The sequence below is a fragment of the Tenrec ecaudatus genome, chromosome 17, assembly GCF_050624435.1.
Source record: "Tenrec ecaudatus isolate mTenEca1 chromosome 17, mTenEca1.hap1, whole genome shotgun sequence".
In the NCBI taxonomy this organism is placed as follows: Eukaryota; Metazoa; Chordata; class Mammalia; order Afrosoricida; family Tenrecidae; genus Tenrec; species Tenrec ecaudatus.
In genome coordinates, this window is record NC_134546.1 from 49,908,850 (window position 1) to 49,931,975 (window position 23,126).

The following is a 23,126-nucleotide window of genomic DNA, read 5'->3' on the forward strand; positions in this document are numbered from 1 at the left end:
GACCTATGAACAGCTGGTCTTTGACAAAGGGCTACAACTCATCAGTGGGGAAAACAGAGTCGATAACAAATGGTGCCGACAAAAACGGATATCCATTTGTAGAAAGGAACTGAACCCATATCTCACAACATATATTTTTTAAAATGAACTCAGTATGCATCAATGACTTAAATGTTAAATCTAAAACTATAAAGACCACCAAAGAAAATATAGAGACAAGCTTAAAGGTCTTGATATATAACATATATACACTATCAAACATAATTAAAAATGCAAAAGCAGCAGAAAAAAATAGCTTGGATTTCCTAAACATTAGACACATATGTGCATAAAACGATTTCCTGAACAGAGATCCTACAGACAGGGATTTAAAAAATTATTATTGTTATTTGTATTAAAAGATCATTTTCAGTCTGCTGGACTTGATGGGCGGCCGGGTGGTGTGCAGCGGAATCCTCTAGAGCAGAAGCTGTCTTGCCTGGAAGCAAAGCAGAAGCAGAGAACAGCGAGACACGGCGGAGGATCGACCTCACCCTGGATATCAGCCCGTAGCGGCCCAGAACCACCTTTCAGCTCCCACTGGCCAATGATGATGGCAGCCGCTCGCCGTCCTCCGAGAGCTCCCCGCAGCACCCCACGCCCCTGCCAGTCCCCACAACATACTGGGACTCCCACTTCCCATCTTCACACCCCAACGCATGGAGAGCATCGAGGTTGACCAGAAGCTGCAGGAGATCCTGCAACAGACTGGCTACCTGACCATCGAGGGTCAGCGCTACCAGGCGGAGATCAACCACCTGGAGAACCTGGGCGAGATGGGCAGCGGCACGTGCGGCCAGGTGTGGAAGATGTGCTTTTGGAAGACGGGCCACATCATAGCTGTCAAGCCGATGCGGCGCTCGGGGAACAAGGAGGAGAGCAAGCGCACCCTGATGGACCTGGACGTGGTGCTCAAGAGCCACGACTGCCCCTACATCGTGCAGTGCTTGGGGACCTTCATCACTGACGTGGACGTCTCCATCCCCAGGGAGCTCACCGGCACGTGCGCCGAGATGCTCAAGAAGCGGATGCCGGACCCCATCCCGGAGCGCATCCTGGGCAAGATGACATTGGCGATTGTGAAGGCGCTCTTCTACCCGAAGGAGAAGCACAGCGTCATCCACCACGACGTCAAGCCCTCCGACATCCAACAAGCGCGGCCAGATCAAGCCGTGAGACTTCTGCATTAGCGGTTGCTTGCTGGACTCCAAGGCGTAGACGCGCGCAGTGCTGGCTGTGCTGCCTACATGGCGCCCGAGCGCATCGACACCCCCCCCCCCACAAAGCCAGGCCCCACTACAACATCTGGGCCACGTGTGGAGTCTAGGCATCTGGCTGGGGGAGCTGGCCATGGGGCAGTTCCGCTACAAGAACTGCAAGACAGGCTTCGAGGTCCTCACCAAGGTCCTCCAGGAGGATCCCCCTCCCCTCTTGCCCGGACACATGGACTCCTCGGGGGACTTCCAGTCCTTAGTCAAAGATTGCCTTACTAAAGATCCCAGGAAGAGACCAAAGTATAATAAGCTACTTGAACACGGTTTCATCAAGCGTTAGAGACCCTGGAGGTGGATGTGGCGTCCTGGTTCAAGGATGTCATGGCCAAGACCGAGTTGCCCCGGACTAGTGGGATCCTGAGCCAGAACCTCCTACCTTTCCTCAGGTAGCTTCGTGGAGGTGGCTAGCCCTGCTATGGCCCTAGGGTGTGGCACAGGCCCCCTCTCCCACCTGGCCACCTAGGTGCTCCCCAGGGGCGATTTGAGTCCTGGAGGCCATCAAGGGCTGAAGACAAAAAGTAAGGGGCACCAACCTACCCCTGACTTCCTGCATGGCAGCCGTGAGCAGGTGGGCCTCCAGGCCCCTGGGCCAGCCAGAAGAGTGCGTCCTGACAGACACTGAACTGAAGGCCGTGGCCTGCCCAGACTTGCTATTTATTCAGCTGTGACCTCTGGGCTGGGGCAGCCCCAGCGCTGCTGTCCCCTCACCTTGTCCAGCGCACCAGTTGCCATCTCCCCTGCCTGCCAGGCACCAGGTGGCTATCTCCCCAGTCTCCCTCCAGGTCCTGGTCCCTCTCCTGGCCCAGGCCTGGCCTCAGCCAACCCCAGCAAGGCGGCCCGGTCATTGCAATGGCCGCCAGGCCAGGCCTGGTTCTCTCTTTGATCTCAGGGGCTCCTTTTTGGAGTTTATTGTACTAAGTGGGGGGGTGCGGGGGGGAATGGGAGGAGGGAGAGCTTGTGCTGGTGGATTTGGTCAGTACCTTCAGAAACTTAGCCAGTCATGTTGAGCTGCTTGTGCTTTGGGCCGGCCCTGGGCTGTCAGTGTGGCCGTACTGGCGGGGCTGTAGTCTGACCACAGCTTGGGGTGGGTTGAGGACCTCAGGGCGGGGCAGTAGGAGTGGGAGGTGGTGGTCATGGGTGGACCGGAAGAACAGAGCAGGGGCTGCAGAGAGGTGGCCAGTGGCCAGAGTGGGACCCAGAGAGGCGAGTGGAGGGCACAGAGAGTGGGCAGGAGGCTCAGGATGTGACAGGGACAGAGGCAGGAGTGTGGGAGTCAGTGGGTTCCGGGTTTGGCTTGCCCCTGAGCCTTCCTCGGCTCACCGGAACTGGCCAGCCCCACGCCTGGCCACAAGGGCCAGGGCTGCCGCAGCAGCTGGAGGAGGGGCCCTTTTTGTGGGTGATGCATGCAAACCAAGTGGACAAGGAAACAAAATAATGAAACAAAGCCCCACCCACACCAAAGGCAGCAGGGCAGGCCGTGTCCTTGTCCCTGGGTCCCTCCCGGCTCCACCTGTCTAAGAAGCAGTGCCGCTGTACTCCCTCCACCCCTGACCTGCCTTCTGCTGGCCCCAAGTTCCCTTTGTGAGCAGATAGACTCAGCCCCGGGGCATCAGGACTTGCAGGGCCTGAGGCCCAACTGCCTAGTTTGGTTTTTATTTAACTTTTCTGTATTGTGTGTGTGTCACCCTCCACCCCAACCCTGCTGCCCCTTCAGTGTTAAGCAGGAACTTTGGGGGAGCCACTCTCCCCCACCTCCCTGCCTCTCCAGTCTTCCCCTGCTCACCAACCAGCCCTCCAGACTGGGCAGAGGCGGGTGCCAGGTGGGCACCAGCCCTCTGGCCCCAACCCCCTTCTCAGGCCGTCAGTATTGCCCTGACCCTTTCTAAAACAAAATCCCCGTGTTTGTAACCTTTAGACGCTTGAGAATAAAACCCCTCCTCTTCTCCCCGTCCCCAAAAAGATCATTTTATTGAGGGCTCTTACAACTCTTATTACAATCCATACAGAAATTGCATCAGGGATATTTGTACATATGTTGCCATCATTCTTTTCTAGACAATTACTTTCTATTGGGCCCTTGGTATCAGCTCCCCTTTGCCCCATCCTTCCTGCCTCCCACTCAAATGACCCCTTGAAAGATTATAAATCATTATTATTTTCATAGCTAACACTGACTGCTGTCTTCCTTCCCCCATGGTTTCTGTTGTTCTTCCCCCTGGAGGGGTGGGTGTGGTTGTGTGTTGATCATTGTGATCAATTCCCCCTTCCTCCCCTGCCCCCCTGCCCCCTACCCTTCTGGTATTGCTATTCCCATTCCTGTTCCTGGATTCCATGTGTCATGAGCTCTTATCTCTTATCTATACCTGTGTACATGCTCTGATCTAGTCTGAAGTGAGAGGCAGCACTGAGGTCATAACAGTGAGGGGGGAGGGAGCCTCAAGGAACCAGAGGAATATAGTGTGTTTCATTGGTGCTTTATTGCACCCTCGATGACTCATCCCTTCACTGTGACCCCTCTGTGAGGGGATGTCCCATTTTCTACAGATGGGCTTTGAGTCTCTACTCCAACTTGACCTCATTCTCAATGATTTTTTTGTTTATTTGTTATGGGTCTTCTGATGCCTGTTACCTGGTCCTGATAACACCTCATACTCACACAGGCTGGTGTGCTTCTTCCATGTGGGCTTGTTGTTTCTCTGCTGGATGGCCGCTTGTTTCACTTCAAGCCTTCAAGATGCCAAATGTTATATCTTTTAACAGCCTGGCACCATCAGCTTTCCTCACCACATTTGCTTGTGCACCCATTTTGTCTTCAGCCATTGTGCAGGAGGGTGGGCATCACAGAGTGACAGTTTGTTAGAACAAAGCGTTCTTGTATTGAGGGAGGGTATGAGCAGGGGCTTGAAGTCTGTCTACTATCTCTGTGTATTGTCATATAAATATATACACACAGGCCAATATCTCTATGTTTATGGATTAATGTATTTGCATATGGACACACTCATGTTTACACCTCTATTCATAGCTTTGCTTCCTAGATCATTCCTCTGTTTGCTTTTAATTTTCTTCTGCCCCACTGTCATGCTCACCCTACTTCTGCCTCATAGTACCTCTTCTCAGCCACATTGCTGTTGCTCCAACACCCCCGGGATCTCTATAACCTCCTCATTGTTGATTTTAATTCCCTAGTTGTTCCCTTGTCTATGGCATTGTTTGCTCACCACACCCTTCCCCCACACCCTTCTCCCCTAACCCTCCAGGACCGTTGGTCCTGTTGCTTTCTCCTCGAGCTTGCTTCCCATGCCTGTCTTATGTAAGTAGGCATACCAACAATGGCATAGAACAAACAAATAGAAAACAGAAAATTGAAAGAAAGAAAGAAAGAAAAGGGGGGAAAAGAGAGAGAGAGAGAAAACAAAATAATTCCAGGTCTGTCTGCTGACCTTTATGAGTCTCTCCCCATTGGTCCTGCTGAAATTCCAGGAGTTGACCCTCCTAGCCTCACATCTATTTTGGGGGTGTTTGGGTTTGTTTGTTTTTTAAGCAAGGACTTATTGAACAAAGGACCACTCTCCAAATAATCAATTTAGAAATGGGCAAAGGACATGAAAAGGGACCCCACCTAGGAAGCCATTCAGGATGGCAACAAAACGTGAAGAAATGCTCAGGATGAGCTGATTCTGACTCGGTGACTCTAGGACAGACTAGAGCTGCTCCTTAGGGTTTTCAAGATTGCGAGCCTTCATAGGCGTAGATAACGTCATCTTTCTCCCTTAGTTAGCTGTTAGAAAATGCAAATCCAAACAATGATGAGCTATCATCTCACCTCAGCATTAATAGCAAAGTTTAAAAATAGAAAAAGTTTAAGCTCCAGAAATTAGCAAATGCTGGTGTGGAGAAACAGGAACCCTCATATGGTCCCGGGAGAATTATTAAATGGTACGAACCACTATGGAAAACAGCATAGAACTTCCTTAAAAAACTAGAAATAGAAATGGCACGTGACCCAGTAAACCCACTACTAACTATGTATCTTAGAAAAATAACAGCCATAGCACAAATGCATATATGCACACTCACGTTCAACACAGAATTATTCACAGTAACAGAAGGATGGAAACAACCTAAATGGTCATTAATATAAGTGGGTAAACAAACTATGGTGCATAAACAAAATGAAATACTAAACAATGTTAAAGAATCGTAATGAATCTGAAACACATCATAACATGGCTGAAACTGAAGGGCATTATGCTGAGTGAAATTAATCAGTCACATAAGCACATATTATATAAGACTATTTTTTTTCTAGAAACAACACAAAATATCTTTAATAGGGTAAGCAGAAAAATAAATTGTGGGCTTTTAAGCATCAGTATATGTGAGTGAATGAGCTACATTAACATGGACTACACAGGTGAATCTTACATGTACAATAAGGAGAATGGCAAATGTATAGAAGATAACATGAATTCATTCTTCTAAATCTCAAAGCACAGAAAACAAAAAATATTTATTGTTGAAGGATATAGAATATGTGTTAAATTTAGCAAGGGAATGATAAACTCAAATACCAGAAAGTTGATTTCTTCTGGAACTTAGGCATGAGATGGTATAGCCTACACATACAATTATTGATGTAAGCATATCAGTAATGTTCCTTTTCCCCCAGAAAAATGGTGTGATAGTTAAGGTTTTTTGTGCCAACCTGGCTGATGAACACATGTGGGATTAACTGAAGGGCGAAGAGATAAATGTCTCGGTGAGCCTCGCCTGTCTGGTCTCCTGCTCTCTGATGGTTAGACCAGTTGTGGCTGCCTTAGTTAGTTCTCTGCCTCAGCTGGCAAGGCTCACTTCCTGCGAGACATCCCTGAGGAGAAGCCACATGGACCTACCCAGATACAGCCCTGGATGCTGGAGAAGCTGTGTGGAGACCCCTGCCAGCACTGAGATGCTTACATACTCACTGATTCGGCTTTCCTCCTGCAGTCGGCATCATTGTGTGTGTTTTGTGAAATTGAGGAGGGTGTAGATGGGTGTGGGACATATGGGCTAATGTCACACTTATGGGCTTGGACAGCACTTGGTTGGGACACTTTCTTAATGTATACTTACTCTTTATATAAAACTCTCTCTTATAAAATATGAGTGTCTATGAATTTTGCTTTTCCAGCCTACCCAGGCCAACACAAGCCATATTACTGGGAGTTAATACAGATGTCATATCCTTCTCTGGTTCAATCACATCAAGCAGTAGTGTACAATTGCTACCACAATCAGTTTCAAGACGTTCTCTTCCTTCTTGAACCCCTTGATATCACCTCCCCTTTACCCCCACCCACCCCCACCCCACTGTAGACCCCCAGGAGTCTTACTCCACTTGTATAGGTTCATCCATCTTGAGTTTCATATACCAAAACCCAGAAAAACCTATAACCAAAATTCAAGAGGAATACCCCACTGAAACTATATATCTGAGATAAACTCCAATATGAAAAAAACAACACAACAACACAGAAAATATTGAAAACTAGATTAGGTCCAACAGGACCAGAGGGTGGATGGGTAGAGGATCAATGGAATAGGTTTTAACTGTTCAAGTAATGGTTATCATTTTGATCTCCTATTATAAAGAATCAAGGAAAAGTTTTCACACCAGAAGAAACATTATTTGATGGTTCTCAAAAGTGGAAAGAGAAGGTAAATCATTAACGTGAGGGTAGACATGTATTAGCTTATGAAGGGAAGGCAATATGTGATAAGGGGGAAATCATTTTAAAATGTTATCAATACAAAAAGAGACACTGAAAAGGACACCACGGTGGAGGAAGGAGAATGGGAAATACTCATAAATATGTAAAGAATTGACAGAAGGTATTTCCATACATGTCAGCTGTCAGTTTTTCATAAATACCATTTTGCTTCCTCTTGGATTCTGTCGACTTTTTATCATGAAAGGGTATTGGTCCTCATACTATCCTATATTGTTTATTTTCCCCCATCAAACATGTATTAATTACACAATCTGGGAGTAAAAAACAACAATGAGCTATTTTCACTGTGGACAAAGAAGAATCCATTTATCACTTTTATCAACTTGATGTATTAGAGATCTGCAGAAGGTTTCATTTGAGAGAGCCCGCTACAAAAAAATGTTTGTCTTGGCTGTGCAGAGTTTGTCTTGCACATGGCATTTCCTGCGAGGGGGGACTTCCTTACTTTAGTTTACATTGTGCTACAGAGCCTACTGCTATGGGGAAGGGGTTTCCCCTAGCTGGTTTACAGAAAAGAAGGGAGGATATTTGGACTGAACTTTACCTGGTAAAATCCGTGCATTGCTTGGTTGTTTCTCATTTGTCCCTACAAATACTTTGAGGTTGCTTGAGGTTCTGGGCCTCTTGCCAAGTTGTCAGTACTCTGAAGCACTCTGGATGGGTTATTCTAAGGATCGCCTGGGCTTATGTCTGCAGGGCAGAAAACTAGCAATGTCAATCCACTGTGGCCGCCTATGTATACATAGACCCTGGTGGTTGGGAACAAAGCTGGGAATGGGGAGGGGGTGTAGACTGGAGAGACAGATGGTCCCATTTAGGGGTACTCGCAAAGTACTCTGGAGGAGACATTCTGGGGGGCTGGGATGATGGGATTTATTAGACAGGGTCTGACGTGACTCTTAGACCAGGGAGTAGGAGCCCGACTTAAGATTACTGTGAGAATTGTCCAGAGCCAGGAAATGTTGACAAACTCAGGATAAGTTACTGGAAGGGCCACAGGAAAGATGCGGGTCTGAACAGAGGTCAGAGATGGGATTGAGAAACAGCGGGGTAGAGGGTGTAGTAAGGACCCATAATTCATTCTGTGTGTGGGTAATGGGTTTTTATAATGCAGGACATGCTGAAGACGATAACATTTGCTTAATAACTTCTGTCATTGAAAGCTTAGCAGTCAGCAGAATAATTAATGACTTTATTGGACTTGCTGGGCTGCAATATCCCCCGTGTCCTTCGAGCCTTACAGAAGCTATTCGTTTGCGTTCAGATATTAAATCCATTCTTGAGAGCGGTCCAGAAGGGAGAGAAACTGTCTCAACTGAAATAAACTTCTAAAGGCAACTTCTCTGTGAGTTGGTTTAACATCTAATATTAGAGGGGGGAGGACAAAGATTTAGAGTTTGAATAAAAACCTGTTTTTTGTACCTTTTTTTTTAACGGGGTGCCTTATTTCTCTACAAATCCTCTCTTTCTCACTTTGCCTGGGCCTGTGCAGGCTTGTCTACCTCAGGTCGGTCACTGACCCAGAGCCGGCGTGGGACCTCATTCATGTGATGAGGACAGGGTGAGATGATGCATCCTATCCTTCCAGATGTTTCCTTTCAGACATCAGTTCTGAATTGTTTGTATGTTTCTTTGTTCGGGGCGGAGTGGTGGTGATGTTATTGGTTTTCCCCAACAGTTTTATTGGCAGACAATTTACATATTGTCCAATTCAATAGTTCAACCACATTAAGAAGAGTTCCACAATCGTCAGCACTATCAGGTATAGATCATGTTCTTCTTTCTTGCCCTCATCGTTACTTATACTCGTTTCCCCCACCCTCCCCTGACACCCCCCCAAGGAACTGTCTCTATAGATTAACTATATGGGGTTTTATATACAGAAAAACAGTTTTAAAAAAACTAACAGCAATAATAAAGTAAAACAAAAAAACCTCAATCAAAAAGAAAGTAGAGGATATTAAAATTGGGATAAATATAAACAGATCATAAGGGAGATACAATGATAGAGTGCCAAATTTTAACCTAATTGCATCTGCAACGATTTGCTTTCCAATACGTTCTGCACGATACCAAGGCTATCCATGTTCTGAAATGGAGGAACTTGTGATTGTCCATCTGGACTGTTTGTAAGTCTTGTGTGTAGTTTATTGGTGAGAACACAGGAGATGAAAATGTGAGCTAAGCTGAGGTCGGAAGCATTTTTACAGCTTGGAGCTGGAAAGAAAGAGCAACAGAGATTTATTTAAAGCAGAGATGCATGAGGGTGAGTAAAAAGATACGGCTCCACTTATGTCACAAGGTTGAGGTGCAGGCAGTCAGGTGGAGGTCAGACCAAACCCAAGGAGGTCCATGTTAATCCAACACAAAGAAGAGGAAGGAGGAAGGGGGAGGGAGAAAAGAGGAGGAAGAAGGAAAATGATGGTATGGGGGAGCAGGGAACTAGCGCACCCCTAGGGGGAGAGTATTCGAGAACCCCAGTACTCGGCTGCATCAGTACTAGACATAATAGGATTTGGACGCGAAATGTTGAGAAAATTTTGCATCAGAGTTCGAACAAAACTTTGGAATCTGACCCAACGCATGTAAACTTTATAAACAAAAGCAGTTCGTGTTTCGGTCACAGTCACTCGGTGTTAGTTGGGATTGTTAGTACGTGTTGTTTAAATATTTTGCGGCTGTATTCTGAGCGTTTTGCTATAATTTTCTTAGTTTTGTGGCCTTTTGTGATGTTTTTAGATGAAAAACATGGGTCCTAAGAAAGAGTTTTTGGAAAAGAATCATCGTGATAAGGAACTGGTTACTATGGTGTTATTGATATTGTTGATGACCATTTAGTAAACCCTTTTAGAAAACAGTTAAGAAAACACCAGTAGCAGACCACAGTAGACAGATTTTTTTTTCCTTTTTTTTAAGAGAAAGCCAGCCAGGTCCTAATGAAAAAAGGCAAAGAAGGGGGCGGGGGGACTCCTGAAAAGCAGTTACCAGTCGATTTTACGGAAAGGGATTCCCCTTCCAAACAAGGACTCTCTCTCCACATCCGTGTCCACAGGTCCCATTCTCAAGGCATGGGCCATCTTGTAATTGTTAACAATGTTTTAATGTTGTGTTTCTTATTTAAAGTATATTATTCAACCCTTACTACTTTGAAATTTCTGTGTAATGTTTTGTATGAAAAGGCAAGGTTAGGGTAAACACTTGGTGGTTGAGAACAGATTGATCAGTTTTCAGTTATTTCTTATGGAAACATTGATTCGGAACCGGACTGCATCGCATCCTGACACTCCTTCTAGACTGGATTAGCTTCAAGGTCCAGGGTTCTACTGTACTGGTTATGTCTCCACAGAATTGGGAGTGTGCATACAGACCCCACCATGGCGCACCAAACCATGAGGACAATGTAACCACATGGGGAAATGCATGAACAGAGTGGGCTACAGGTCAATCAGAGCCAAACTGACCCCTCTCTCTAGTAGTAATTGGGACAGAGAACTACACTCAACCTACAGGCTGGGGACAGTGACTGGCTTGCCATGCCCACATGGAAGCAAACCCAGGAGGAAAAAGAGAAAGGGATGGTCTAGACCCCATATGGGCATACCAAGCCTGGAGGATGATGTCCCTGTATGGAGTTGCTAAGGCACAGAGGGGACTGTAGGATCAACAGCAGCTCAAGACATGTTGTCCCCTTACTGGAGCATACCTCGACAGAGGACCAATACTGGGGACACACTGCAGAGAGTCTGCTCTGAACCCCTTGGATCAAGGTGAACTAAGAAGGGAACATAAACAGATCAGCAACTGGAGCAAAGCAAAGCCACAAAGCCCCTCAAAATAGACTTCAGGCTAGGAGAGGCAGAATTCCCCAAGGACCAGTGGGGAGATGGTCATAAAGGTCAGCACACAGACCTGGAGTCATGTATGTTTTTTCTTTTTTTTCAATCTTTTGTTTGGTCTATGATATTGTTGGTTTGCCTATTTATAGAAGATAGGCATGGGGAGCAAGTTCGAGGGACCAAAGTTCTCTGAGTGACATTGGGGAGAAGGAAGTCAGGGAAGGATGCGGTGAGCAAACAATGCTATAGACAAGGGAACAACTAGGGAATTAAGGTCAATAACAAAGAGGATGTAGAAATCCTGGGGGTGTTGGAGCAACAGCAATCTAGTTTAGAGGAAGTACTAAAAGGCAGAAGTAGGGTGGGGCAGTAGGAAGGTAAAAGGAAACAGAGGAATGATTTAGGAAGCAGAACTATGGATAGAGGTGTAAGCATAGGTGTGTACATATGTAAATGCATTCATTCATAAAAATCGAGGCTTGGCCTATGTACATATATTTATATGGCAATACACTGAAGTAGTGGACATACTTTGGGCCTCTGCTCATATCTTCCCTCAATACAAAACCCTTTGTTCTAACAACCTGGCATTCTGTGATGCTCACCCTCCTGGCACAATGGCTAAAGACAAAATGGGTGCATAAGCAAATGTGGCGAAGAAAGCAGATGGTGCTACACTTTTAAAAGATATAGCATCTGGGGTCTTAAAGGCTTGAAGTTAAACAAGTGGCCATCTAGCAAAGAAGCAACAAGCCCACATGGAAGAAGCACACCAGCTGATACAATCATGTGGTGTCATTGGAACCCTGTAACAGCCATTAGAAAACCCATAACATACAAACAAACAAAAGCATATTGTTGAGAATGAGGGGGGTCAGAGCAGAAACCCAAAGCCCATCTGTAGACAATAGGACATACCCTCACGGAGGAGTCAAAGGGAAGGGATGAGTCAACCAGGGCACAGTAAAGCACCGATGAAAAAACATAATATTCCTCTGATTCCTTGAGGCTTCTTCAGCCCCAACTATCATGATCCCAGTGCTGTTTACTAGACCAGAGCATGTACACAGGTACAGATAAGAGATAAGAGCTCATGACACATGGAATACAGGAATGGGAACAGTAATACCAGAAGGGTAGGGAGAAGGTGGGGAGAGGAGGGGAGGAAGGGGGAACCAATCACAATGATAGACACATCTCACACACACACACACACACACACACACACACACACACACACCCCGCAGGGAAAGAACAGCAGAAACCATGGGGGAAGGAAGACAGTGGTTGATGTAAGATATGAAAATAATAATTATTTTTAATTTATCAGAGTCATGAGGGGGCAGGGAAGGGGGGAAAGGAGGAACTGATACCAAGGGCTCAAAAGAAAGTAATTATCTAGAAAATAATTATGGTACTTATGTAAAAATATGCTGGATATGATTGATGTATGGATTGTAATAACAGCTGTAAAAGCCCCCAGTAGACTCCCCTTTGGAACCCCAAGATGCCCCTTGTCCCTGCCAACTCCCCTTTGGATCTCTATGACTCCCCTTGTCACTGCCCACTCCCCTTTGGAACCCCATGACACCCCTTGTCTCTTCCCACTCATCTTTGGAATCCCATGATGCCCCTTGTCTCTAATCACTTATGTTTGAAATCCCATGACACCTATTGTCTCTTCCCACTCCGCTTTGGAACACCATGACGCCCCTCGTCTCTGCCCACTTATCTTTGGATTTCTATGGTGCCCCTTGTCTTGCCCACTCCCCTTTAGGACACCATGACATCCCTTCTCTCTGCCCACTCATTTTTCTAACCCTATGACACCCCTAGTCTCTGTTCACTCCCCTTTGGAACCCCATGACGTCCCTTGTCTCCCCCCACTCATCTTTGGAATTCCATGATGCCCCATATCTCTGCACACTCCTCTTTGGAACCCCATGACGCCCCTTGTGTCTGCTCACTCCCCTTTGGGACCCCATGGTGCCACTAGTCTCTGTCCACTGCCCTTTGGAATCCCATGACTTTGCTGATCTCTGCCCACTCATCTTTGGAATTCCATGACACCCCTAGTCTCTGCTCACTCCCCTTTGGAAACCCATAAAAAATTTAAAAGTCCCCAATAAAATGATCTGTTAATAATAAAAAAAGGATCCAAAATTAAAGAAAACTTCATTAAACAAAAATATCAAAGTGTATAAGGCGCTTCAAAATGTTTGGAAAGAAATGGAGTTCAAAGATAATAAAGCTCTTGTTTCATGGCATATCCTCCATGTAGTTTATACACTTCTGAAGGTGGTATTTCTATCTCTCTAACGCCTCCCTCTGCATTCATGTGTATCTATATAAAATGAGAAAATGGCAATTGGGGCATTCTCAAGGAACTCAGATCATGTTAATTTTCCATGTTCTTGAGTGTTAGGGGTTAAAATAATTCTGAAGGCGAAAGATCAGGGTGTGAGGTAGATGGAATTGGGTTCCTAACAAAATTGTCTCAAGACGGCTCTTGTTATCTTCAAAGAAACAACAGGAATATTGCTGTCATTTTAAAAAAATCCTCAATTTTCCTAAACTTTTTCTGAGCAATGCAGGTTTCAAATTTCTTAAAACTTCTTCATAAACTTCTACGATTTTCTTGTGCCCTTAGAGAAAATCTATCAAGATTACACCTTTGGGATTAAAAAAGAAAAAAAACAAACAAACCCCACAGTTGTCAGAAACGCATGGGCTGGTTGCTCTGCCTTCAAATGCCGCTGGCCCCCAAATCCCCTCGGCGACGAATGTTTTTATTTGATCTTGCTCTCTGAATCATATTGGCAAATCCAAGACTCACCCCAGTTACGATTCATTCCAGGCAACGGTACTCACTAACTTGGATCTTGCTAAAAAACTGATGAAGAGATTTCCCCTTTGAACTGGCTGGTTTTCCGGCAATGCTTACAGGACTCATCTAGCTGTAGGCTTGCTGAGCCAAGCTTTTCCCTCACGGTTGAAAATGTTGACCCACGTGAGATCCTGACCAGGAGCTCTCACGTAAGAGGTGGTTCTGTGATGTCTTTCCATCAGTTTCTGGACTTCAGTCACAGTTTCTACATTCAATGAGACTGATTGTCCCTACTTTCTTGACTCATCTCTGACATGTCCTGACCTTCCTTAAAGTGCTTGATCCGTCTATAAACTGCTGTTTGGGTGGAACAAAATTCTTGTAAATTTGTTGCTAAACATTAAAGAGGTAGGAAGCTGTCCATTTGAGTTTGGATAACATTTTTATATTACTCCTGAGGTAAAAATCATTTCTTTCGAATGCACAAAAAAAGTATCCTTCTCATGCAAGCACCCTCAGTACACTAAGACAAGGGTGTTACTGAGAGAACTGGTGTGCACCATTCACACATCAGAGACATGTGCAACCATACTTTGGAATAAACCAAAGCATCTATAAACTTGGACCATGTAGCAATATATTCTAACTTACACTTACATTTGCTCAAGAGAATACATCTCGTCTTTTATTTCATATACTTAAAGTATAAATGTCATAGCCTGGTTTCTTTAAATCGGGTGTTTTTGCGTGCATTTTCGATTTCTTTTATTTTTAACATGTTTAGCTGACATGAAATTAACATACCATAGAATTCAAGGGTTTAAATATATTTAAAAAGATTTGCAGAACTATAAAACTGTAAACCAACAATACAAAAAACAGGAACATAAAGACAAGCATATGGAGACTGAATACCTACTTTTAAAATACTGGGCAATAGACCAGTAAGGGATGAAATTAAGAAATTCCTTGAAATAAGCAAAAACAATCCTAGGAAGAGGGAAGAAACTGTAGATTAAAAAAAGAATTCCTCAAAAGGAAGAACAAAGTAGGAGGCCATTCATTACCTGACCTCAAAATTTACTACACAGCCATTGTAGTCAAGACAGCCTGGTACTAGTATAATAACAGATACTGGACCAATGGAACAGGATAGCAAACCGAGAAATAAAAACATCCACGTACAGACAACTGATTTTTGACAAAGGACCAAAAGATGTTAAATGGGAGAGAGAGACACCCTCTTCAACAACAGTGCTGGAAACACTGGACCTACATCCCAGGAGAAGGAAACACAGGCCTCTTATATCCTTCTCGCCACCGATTTTGGATCACTTGTTCCCTTGTCCCTGGGTTTGTTAACACCACTTCCCTTCCCCTACCTCTCCCTCTCCCATGTCCACCCCTTCTTCAAGTTGACAGATTATGTAAGTGCCACACCCGCCAATCAAGCTGCAACCTGATCTAACTTCGCCCGCGTGTTCCTATTGGCCTCGTGGGCACAATAACCTACCTCTTACAATGGAGCAGCGATCAGTGCATGAAGTACACCGTCGCATGGGAAGAGTTGGAGGAAATATGCTAAATGAAGTAAGCCAAGCACAAAGAGATAAATACAACATGAGTAAGCTTGAAAAGCATGATGGGCATAGAAGAAAAGCTACTAAATCCATACATTTCTGGGGCGAGGTGCAGGCACTTTGGCAGGGTCAGACCCCATTCAGGGATGCATATGGCAGCCAACTAAAAAGGAAAGGGAGAGAAAAAAAAAGATGAGGGTAGTGGAGGAACAGGCCACTAACCCACCCACAGGGAGGGTATCTTTTATGTCTCCACAGGAAAAGGAGAGAGGGACCAGACCTCAATCCTGTGCGGCAAGCCTTGAGGGAAACATGCAGGCACGGTGCATTGAACAACAGAGAGGTCTGCGGGGCTGGCCCCGATCCCAGCTATGCTGACCCCTCTCCCCAAGAGTGCGCCACAGAGGACAGCGCTGAAGATACAGCCCGGGAGAGCGGCAGGTCTGCCCAGACCACACAGGAGCAAACTAAGAGGGAAAGGGCAGAGTGGACTGCATCCTGCTCCACCAAGCCTCGAGGATGGCATTCCTGCTCAGAGCAGCCAATGCACAGAGTGGACCGTAGAGCTGGCCCCACCATGAGACACAACCTCCCTCATTGAATCCCAGCACTATGGGAGCCAGCCTGGAGACACAGTGCAGGAATTGTGCCCGCTATGACCCCCCACAGTGGGACAAAACACAAAGGGTGCTCCATAGAGCACAAGGGGAGCAAAGCAACGAAGTTCTCAAGGAATCCTGAAAATAGACTTCTCACACGGGGAGGGGCTGGGCAGGGCTTGGCACCTCATCAGACCTGATGAGAAAACAACCATAAGGGCCAACAGGTAGGCCTGGAACTATTTATAGACTTTATTCCCTCCTCCCTAAGATAGGCATGATAAACAATCCTGAGGAGAAAAATAAAGGGACCTATGATTCCAGGGGAACACGGAAGGCAGGTGAAAGGGAGAAGGCAGGTGAAAGGGAGTGGGGAGCCAACACACTCAGGGACAAGTGAACAACAAGTGATCTAAAATTGATGGCGAGGAGGACATAGAATGAATGGCGGAGTTTGAGCACATGCAATGTAGCCAAGAGGATTACTGAGCTAAACGAAGGGCAAACATGATAAGGAGAAAGGTGGAAAGTAAAAGGAAATAGAGGAAAGAACTAGGAGGCAAAGGACATTTATAGAGGTGTAAATATAAGCATGTACATATGAAAATATGTTAACATATAACTACAGGGATATAGGCTTTGTACATATATTTAGGTTAAGTATTAAGGTAGCAGATGGACATTGGGCTTCTACTCAAGCCCACCCTCAATGCAAGAACACTTTGTTCGAATAACCTGGTATTCTGTGATGCTCACCTTCCTGACACATTTGGTGAAGACAAAATGGGTGCATAAGAAAATGTAGTGAAGAAAGCTGATGGTGCCTGGTTGTTAGAAGATATAGTGTCTGGGGTCTTAAAGGATTGAAGTTAAACAAGCAGCCATCTAGCAGGGAAGCAATAAAGCTCACATGGAAGAAGAACACCAGCCTGTGTGATCACGAGATGTCAACGGGATCAGGTATCAGGCATCAGAAGATCCAAAACAATCATATAGATGTGAACAAAGAGGGTTGGAGTGAAGACCCAAAGCCCATCTCTAGACAATTGGACATCCCCTCACAGAAGGGTCACAAGGAAGGGATGAGTCAGCCAGGGTGCAGTATAGCACCCATGAAGCACACAACATTCTGCTAGTTCTTTACTGCTTCTTCCTCCCCACTATCATGACCCCAGTTCTGCCTTACAAATCCAGCTAGACCAGAGCACATACATAGGTACAGATAAGAGCTCTCAACACATGGAATCCTGGACATATAAATCGCTCAGGAACAATAGTTAGAGAAGCAATACTATGAAGGTAGGGGGTGGGTGGTGGGAGAAGGGGGGGAAAGGGGGCATTGATTAAAATGATTGAAGTATAAGCCCCACCTCCACTCCAAGGGGGATGAACAACAGAAACACAGGTGAAGGGAGACAGCATATGGTGTAAGAAAAGAGAAAAATAATAATTTATAATTTATCAATGGGTTGTGAAGGTTGGAGAGTGGAGGGAGAAGGAGCTAAGACCATGGGCTCAAGTAAAAAGAAAATGCTTTGAAAATGATGGTGGTAACATATACGCAATGTGATTAATTCAATCGATGTATGGATTGTTATAAGAACTGTAAGAGCCCCATAAAATTATTTTTTTTTAAAAAAAGAACAGGGACCCTTCTTCTTTCAGTGTTCCTCTATCACCCTCTTCTGACAAGGTCTAGTATGGTACAGTTGGCAAAAGGAAATGGTTACAGGAAGAAGCAGAGTAAGTAAAGGCATATTTGGATTTGAGAGAAAATAAATGGGCACATTAGAAGGGGAAAAACATAATTTAAATTGAAATAGCTGTAACCAACAATAAAGGTTTAATATATTAAACAAAACTTACTGATAAAAGAGAAAAATCAGAATCTTGCACTGAATTGAGAATATAGTGAGTACTGAGTAAATGTTTCTAGAATGAGTTTTAAATAAATTTCCAGAATTCACAACTGAATTGGGCTCCAAATTATATATAGTTCCCCATTCATGGAGTCTATTTCAACTGATAGTAACCTAGGTAGGGTTTTGGAGACTGTTGATCTTTAGCTTTGAACCAACAACTTTACAGTTAACAGCTCAATGTGCTACACTAGCACGGCTCCTTAATTGTCTCTATAGAAGGGGCCTTCAGTAGCACTGTTTGGAAGAAGGTGCTGGAGGGATTAACTTGGATTTGCACAGCAAGACAGTGTTTTATTTAGACTGCATTATTTGTAATGGGGAGGCCTGGTGGCAAGTGGGTTATGCACTGAGTTGCCAACCACAAGGTCAAAGGTTCAAACCCACCAACTGCTCCACAGTAGAAAGATGAGGCTTCCTACTCCCATGAAGAATTACTGTCTGAGAAACCCACAAGGGCAGTTCTACCCTGTGTGATTGAATTATTATGAGTCAGGATACTCTCTATGGCAGAGAGTTTGGAGGGTTTGGGGGTTTGTTTGTTTTTGTAATGAATTTGGGAATTGTTGTTGATAGAGGATATTGGGGAATGAACACCCTTTTCAATAAAATTCTGATATTACCTTTAATACTGTGTGGTTGCAATAGTACAATATCAGTGAATTACAGTAAAAGTAAACTAAAGACTGTTAGGAGTTAAATAATATAATTTTTGAATCTATAAAATTGCGCATATGTTTGTATGTATGTGCATACAAAAAGGCTTCAAAATTTCATGGAAACTCTTCATAGATATACTACACTACACCAATATATTCATCATTATGCCAATGTGCAACCACTTCACCACCAGGGCTGCCATAGTGATTACACATTGAGTTGCTCATACTGGCATGGCGAGGAACCAACAGAGAGGTCTGTGAGGCTGACCCAAATCCCAACTTCATGGACAACCCCCACTCCCCAGAAGAATGCACTTCAGAGGACAGCACTGAAGCTACAGGTCAGGGAGAGGGCTGCTTCAGATCAGAGCACACAGGAGCAAACAAAGAGGGAAGGAGAGAGTGGAGCACATCCTGGCCCACCAAACCCTGAGGATGATATTCCTGCTAGGAGCAGCCAATGCACAGAGAGGACCGTAGGGCCAACACTACCATGAGTCACAAGGGCCCTCACTGACCCATAGTGCTATGTGAGACAACACTGGAGACAGTGTGGGAATTGTGCCCGAGCTGACCCTACCACCGGGCAAAACATTAAAGGTGTGGAACAGAGCAGCAAGGAGAGCAAAGCAATGAAATCTGCAAGGAATACCAAAAATAGACTTCGGGCTAGGGCATGCCACCCCATCAGATTAGACTGTAAAACCCTCATAAAGGTCAACAAACGGATCTGCACCTATTTTCTTTTGTTGTTGTTTTGCTCTGTCTTGTTTTTGTGCTTATTATTGTCTCTGCATGTCTATTTAGTTAAGATAGGCAGGATAAACAATCTGGAGGAGAAAACAATGGGACTGACGGTTCCAGAGGGACACCAGAGAAGGTTAGGCAGGAGAAAGGAGGGGGCGTGCCAACAAACCCAGGGACAAGGGAACAACAAGTGATCTAAAATCAATTGCGAGGGGGCATAGGATTCCTGGTGGGGCTTGATCAAGGGCAATGTAGTTCGAGAGGAATTACTGAAACTCACATGAAGGCCAAACAAGATAGAGGGACAAGAGGAAAGTAAAAGGAAATAGAGGAAAGAACTAGGAGGCAAAGGACATTTGTGGAGGTCTAAATACAGGCACGTACATATGCAAATATATTTATATATAACAATAGGGAAATAGATCTGTGTACCTGTATTTATTTGTTAAGTATTAAGGCAGCAGACGGACATTGGGTCTCCACTCAAGTACTCCCTCAATGCAAGAACACTTTGTTCTAAGAACCCGGCCTTCTGTGATACTTACCTTCCCTGACACCATCACTGAAGACACAATGGTGCATAAGCAAATATGGTGAAGAAAGCCAATGGTGGCCGGCTAGCCACCACCATCAAAAGTTACAGTGTCTGGGGTCTTAAAGGCTTAAAGCAGGCGTCCTTAAGCTATGACCCGCAGGCCATATGCAGCCTGTTGAGGATGTTTATCTAGCCCGCTGGGTGTTTTTGCCCCTTTTGGTTTTTCACTTCAAAATAAGATATGTGCATAGGAATTTGTTCATAGTTTTTTTTTTTTTTAAACTGTAGTCTGGTCCTCCAACGGGTCTAAGGGACAGTGAACTCACCCCCTGTTTAAAAAGTTTGAAGACCCCTAGAAAGGCTTGAAGATAAACAAGTGGCCATGCAGCAGGGAAGCAACCAAGCCCACAGGGAAGCCCACCAGCTTGTGTGAGCATGAGGTGTCGATGGGATCAGGTATCAGGCATCAAAGACACAGAACAAAACATTGTATCAATGTGAATGAGGGAGAGGGTGGAGTGGAGATGGAAAGCCCATCTGTAGACAATTGAACATCCCCTTACAGAAGAGTCACAAGGAAGAGATGAGCCAGTCAGACTGCATTACAGCACCGAGGAAACATACAATGTTCCTCTGGTTCTTTAATGCTTCCTCCCCACCACTATCATGACTCCAATTCTACCTTACAAATCTGGTAGACCAGAGCATCTATGCTGGTACGGATAAGAGTTTGCAACACAGGGAATCCAGGACACATGAACCACTCAGGATCAATAATGAGAGTAGCAATACTAGGAGGGGAAAGGGAAGGTGGGGAGAGAAATGGGGGAACTGATCACAATGATCAACATATAACCCCCCTCCCAGGGGGATGGACACAGAAAGGTGGGTAAAGGGAGACAGTGGTCAGTGTAAGACATAAAATAAATTTATAAATTATCAAGGGTTCATAAGAGAGATGGGTCAGGGAGTGGGGGGGGGAGGGGGATGAGATGATACCAAGGGCTCAAGTAGAAAGAAAATGTTTTCAAAATGATGATGGTAACATATGTACAAATGTGCTTGACACAATGGATGGATGTATGGATTGTGATAAGATCTGTAACTGCTATCCACAAGGGCAATAGTTTAAAACCATTGGCCACCTTCAGGAGAAAGACAGGGCTTTCTACTCCTGTAACAAGTTAGAGTCTCTGAACCTATTGAGGTAGCTTTACTCTGTCCTATAAGGTCACTTTGAGTCAGAATCAACTCAATCACAGTAAGTTTGGAGTATGTAAATATGTATATATATTACAAATACCTCATATATCAGATACAGCAACTATATCACCAGGGTAAAAATACATACATAAAACTTTGTACCCTGCAGAATAACACACTGTATGTTCAAATTACAGTGAAACGTTTACAAAAATTGTTGTTTTAAGATCTAAAAAATAACAATTGTAGCAGCCACATTTAACAATCATGACGTGAGGGAAGCTATCAAATTTAAAATTAAAAGTCCAAGCAGATATCAAGAAAAAAGCTCTCATTGATAAAACACTGGCAAACTTAATAAAGGAAAAGAAAGAGTTGATGCAAATATCTAGAATTAGAAATGAAAAGGCTGACATCACAACAGATACAAATGAAATAAAATATACCATCTATCCAAATTAACACAGATGGAGTGTGGGGGGCGGTCAGTTGCTTACAGACATCCTTCTCTAGGGCAGTTAGTCACCAGACTATATGGCAAGCCTCACTCCCTGCTATTCCTCCCTGAGGCCTGCGACCAAGCATTCTCACTCTACCAATAATGATCTCTATCAGTTGAGTCAGGAAACAGGCCAAGCGGACTCTGTGACTTCCAAAGTTAAGTTATCCACCCATCTTATCACATGTATGCCCCCAATCCCTGCTCTTACTATTGCATGTATGTCCCTAGACCACCCCCTCTCATTACTGTATTACCTATGGCACAACCCCTCCCTGTGATGTATGGACTCACCTGTAATTAGGGGGCTTGCACGTCCCTGGAGAATATAAAAAGCTTGGGCTAGCATTAAAGATGACTCTCTCTCCCTCCCCGTGAGCCATCTAGCGGGGCAGAGGTGAGCATGCTACCATAAATTGTGTCTGACTCCATTTATTCCAATACTTCACTTCTATCTCTCATGATCTCTATAACTTTACTATGATCTTTCCTGATTATTGCTGTACAATTGCGCCTACCGGACCCGTAATGATGTGTTAGGGGCAGGCAATGGAGAGAACCTCAACAGACCCTTAACAAAAAAAGATATAGAGCAAGTCATTAACAAAAACCTCCGACCAAGAAAAGTCCAGGGCCAGATGGCTTCCACAGGGGAGTTCGACTAAATATCCTGAGAATGTCATCAATTCTGTACAGACTATGGAAGAATATAGCAAAGGATAGCAAACTCCCAAGCTGGTGTCATAAAGTGAGTATGCCCTGATCCCCAAACCAGGCAGACACCACAGGAACAAAAATTATAGGCCAATATCCCTTGTGAACACAATGCAAGAATTCTTTATTATTATGTTTAATCATTTTATCAGGGGCTCATACAATTCTTATCACAATCCATACATACATCAATTGTGTAAAGCACATTTGTACATTCATTGCCCTCATCATTCTCAAAACATTTGCTCTCCACCTAAGCCCCCGGCATCAGCTCCTCATTTTCCCCCTCTCCCTGCTCCACCCGGATGCAAGAATTCTTACCAAAGTCATAGCCAAAATGATGCACAAATATATTTAAAAAAATAATCTGGCTAGACCCAAACATGTGCACTGGTACAGATGAGAGTTTGCAACACAAGGAATCCAGGACAGATAACCCCCCAGGACCAACAATGGTAATAGCAATACTAGGAGGGGAAGGGAAGGGAAGGGGGAGGAGTAAAGGGGAACCGACCACAATGATCAACGTACAGCCCCCACCCAGGGGGATGGACAACAGAAAAGTGGGTGAAGGGAGATAAAGGTCGGTGTAAGACATGAAAAAAAAAAGAATTATCAAGAGTTCATGGGGGAGGGACGGGGGAGGGAGGGAAAATGAGGAACTGATACCAAGGACTCAAGTAGAAAGAAAATGATGATGGCAGCATATGTGCAGATGTGCTTGACACAATGGATGGATGCATGGATTGTGATAAGAGTTGTATGAGCCCCCAATAAAATGACTTTTAAAATAAAAATTAAAAATTTTTCATTGCCATTGATTGGAAGCTAAACACCTTAGAAGTCCCCTCAGATGCCAGAGGCCAAAGCCAGAGTGGGCTCAACAAGCTGGAATGGTGGCGTCAATTTAAGGAATAA

The 23,126-nt window shown here is 44.6% G+C and overlaps 1 pseudogene; it reads left to right on the forward strand.

The window, feature by feature from the left end:
* Positions 1-322: 322 nt before the first annotated feature.
* LOC142430439 (dual specificity mitogen-activated protein kinase kinase 7 pseudogene) lies at positions 323-1,703 on the forward strand (annotated as a pseudogene).
* The last annotated feature ends 21,423 nt before the right edge of the window (positions 1,704-23,126 follow it).